This window comes from Mus pahari, chromosome 12 (genome assembly GCF_900095145.1).
Source record: "Mus pahari chromosome 12, PAHARI_EIJ_v1.1, whole genome shotgun sequence".
Classification (NCBI taxonomy): Eukaryota; Metazoa; Chordata; class Mammalia; order Rodentia; family Muridae; genus Mus; species Mus pahari.
The window spans coordinates 524,780-528,567 of NC_034601.1; positions in this window are offsets into that span (position 1 = coordinate 524,780).

A 3,788-nucleotide genomic window follows, 5' to 3' on the forward strand; every position below is an offset into this window, starting at 1 on the left:
AGAGAAGAGAGAGAGAAGAGAGAGATGGGGCCTGTTGGGGAGTCCTTGAGTCATTGGGAGTGTTTCCTTTAAGAGAACAGTGGGACTGCTGGGTCCTTCTACCCTTTCTGTCCCCTGGCTGTGCTGTGACTCTGGCAATTGTTGTCTCACTTGAGATCTGAAAGCAACAGGGACAACTGATCAGGGTTGAACTCTCTAAAACCATGAACGCAAGGAACCTTTTCTCTGAATCAGCTGCTTATCTCTGGTGGGACACACGCTCCCACCAAGAGCCTTGGGCCCATCTTTCCACTTGTATCTGACTTGAAGAACACAAACTGAAGACATGTGGAGGCCAGCATTTGTGAGGATGGGACGCCATGTCCCTGTGCTGAAGCAGAATAGCCACACCCCACAGAGACCGTCCTATAGCCAGCACCCTGGTAATGAAGGAGTGAAATGAGGCCACCCTCCTGAGCTGCTGTGTGGATGACCCAGGGAAGTGCTTCTCCTCAGTTCTGCTCAAGCCCTCAACAGTCCTGTGAAGCGATGCCGTTCTTATGATTCTGACTCCCAGTAGATCACCGAGAAGCGTCCCAAAGGCAGCACAGCTGAAACCTAGCTGAATTGGCCGCCAGAACATTCATCCCATCCGAGAAGGTGGGTTCCCCACGCTGTGGGGCTCTGCCCTTAATTGCATGGCTGGGAGTGACCAAACAAGTTCTATCACATACCAACAGCCAGTCTCCCGTGCATCTTTGAAGATGCCACACGCACTTCCTGGCAATGGGCTGATGGCAGGGAGAGGCCTGTGGACTCCATTCTCTGGCCCATTTGGCCACATACTCTGAGAGCCTCATAGTGGACTAACCCCCCTCAAGGTCTTATACCCAGACAGTAATTAGTGGTATCTGGGCCCCAGTTTTTAACCTTAGATCTCCTCAATGTCCCAAACACAAACTCCTCAGGTATTCTTTGTTTTCCAGTGGGAAAGTCATAGTTCGTGAGCCCAGGCCAGCCTAGGAACAGATGCAGACATTTTGGAGACATATGTTGAGCCGGTGGATTTGCCTACCTTAGAACTCTAGAAGCCAAGGGAATTATAAGGAATAATGCCTAAGCAAGAAAGGAGCCAGAGATGGGAGTCAAATCCAGCATCATCGTTGACTTTGCCGAATGACTGGGCACCCGGGAAACTCATTTGGTATTTCCAGAGAGCTAGAAGAAAGTGGGGGTGGCAGACATGCTATAAATAAAAGCTAATGGTGCTGACTTACCCTATAAAACAGGGTCCAAGCTGTTTCAGCTGTGACAGCACTGCCAGAGCCAGACAGGAAGGCCAGGGCCTGCTGAAGAAGTGGTGGCCACTTTGAACCCAGGTGGCCATGGTATGTGGAGACATCTCAGAGGCCATGACAAGACCTATGCTGAGTAGGCTGCGGTGGCCTCCCTCCCAGAGGCAGAGTGGCCTTGGAGGAGGGACTTTGGTTTTGGAAGTTTGGGTTCTAATCTAGTTCCTGGTAGTGTGGTAACAGCAAGGTAATTAAAGACTCAGCCTAGATGTGAACGATGCTGCCTGCTGGAGCTTAAAACACTGTCCCAAACTCTTTGATATTCCTCCTTTGAAGAGGTGGAGCCTAATTTCCCTCCCTTTCCGTGTGAGCTAGCATCAGTGACTATCTCCTAACTGATAGAATAAAACCAGAGTGACATTGTGCACTCAAGGACATTATATTGCAACAAGGGTGTCATGGCTCCCTGTTGACTCTCTCTTGACTCAAGACACCAGCTACTGCATCCTGAAGAGGAACCTGCTAGTTAAGAACTGAAGACTCCAGCCAGAAGACATGTGAGAGGCCATCTTGGTTCCTCTAGCCCCAATCACCCTTCAGAGAGCAACTGCCTCTATTGACAGCGTCCAGGGAAGCCTTGTGCCAGGACCAGCCAACTCAACTGCTTCTGGATTCCTGATCCACAGAAACTGCAGAAACCATAAAATAATTAAAGTTTATTATGTTTGTCTGTTTGTTTTCTTTTTGAGACAGTTTCTCAGTGTGCCCCTGGTTGGCCTGGAACTCACTGTATAATTCAGGCTGGCCTAGAACTCACATAGATCTGCCTGCCTCTGCCTCCTAAGTGCTGGGATTCAAGGAATGAGCACTGCAAAAGTTCATTATCTTACACTAATATATCTTGGGGGATAAATTGTTATGAAGCAGCAGATACAGTAATCTCAGGGTAAGTATTAATCCATACTTACTGGGTTGGGACTCAGTTTATCAACCCCTATCCACTCAGATCTCAGCAAGGCCTTCCTCAGGAGGGCTGAGGTTTGGGTTGTGCTTACCCAGGGGCCAGTCCTCTAGACAGTTTTCCTTCCTTTCTCTCAGTTCATCTCCTGGCTTTGTCCACCAAGCATCCTGGCACATGGGGAGGCCTGCTCTCTCTTTTAAACAAAAGATCAAAGAAATTAGCCTGTATCCCATGGCAACATCCTGTACAACCTCCCTGTTCAAGCTTGTCTTCCACAAGGATGAATGAGATGACCCAGAGGGAAATCACTTTGTACCACTTCCTCAGAATATTCAATGGAATCTCTTTTGTAGAGTAGAAATCCCAGTGATTTACCACAGCTGTAAAACCATGCACTATGCCCCCCCTCAACTTTCAAATTCCTCTCCATGGCCCTTAAACATGTTAGACCACACTGTCTCTCCCACATGAAACAGTCTTTCCGTACACCTTCCTATTGTTCAAATCTCTCTTTTCTTTTTAGAACCCCACACTGGGTCCTCGCTGCCATGTGGTTTGATTATTTTTATCACCAGCTAAAACATTCCATCAGCATACTTACTGTTTGAAGCCCATACCACTGTTAAAGACTGCTCAGACTTGTGCGACAGCTCTCTGTACCCAAATCCCACTGGGAGAGAGCTGGTCTCCCAAGAGAGCTGACCCACCTGAGAGCACAGGTGAAACTACTACTTCTGCTCAAATTCCTGGCCCAAGAGGAACCCACCCAGAGCCATCAGAACACAGGAACCCAGGAACAGCTGGGAACTGGATTTTTCCTGTTTCTGTCTGTGCCCCGAAGCTGACCCTGTGCCACAGCTCTCCAAATTCCTCCTGGAGAGAACTGGTCTCCCAGGAGTGCTGACACACAGGCTTACAGGAGGAACAAGACACAGTCAGAGACAGAAAGACCAGCTAACACCAGAGATAACCAGATGGCTAGAGGCAAGGGCAAGAACATAAACAACAGAAACCAAGGCTACTTGGCATCATCAGAACCCAGGCATCATCAGAACCCAGTTCTCCCACCACAGCAAGCCCTGGATACCCCAACACACTGGAAAAGCAAGACTCTGATTTAAAAATCACATCTCCTGATGATGATAGAGGATTTTAAGAAGGATATAAATAACACCCATTAAAAAAAATACAGGCAAACATGGGTAAAAAGGTAAAAAGAAGAAACACAAAATCCCTTAAACAATTACAGGAAAACACAACCAAACAGGTGAAGGAATTGAACAAAACCATCCAGGATCTAAAAATGGAAATAGAAATAATAAAGAAATCACAAAGGGAGACAACTCTGGAGATAGAAAACCTAGGAGCCATAGATGCAAGCATCACCAACAGAATACAAGAAAAAGAAGAGAAAAATCTCAGGCACAAAAGATACTATAGAAAATATTGACACAACAATGAAAGAAAATGCAAAATGCAAAAAAGCTCCTAACCCAAAATATCCAGAAAAATTCAGAACACAATAAGACCAAACCTAAGGATAATAGGTATAGATG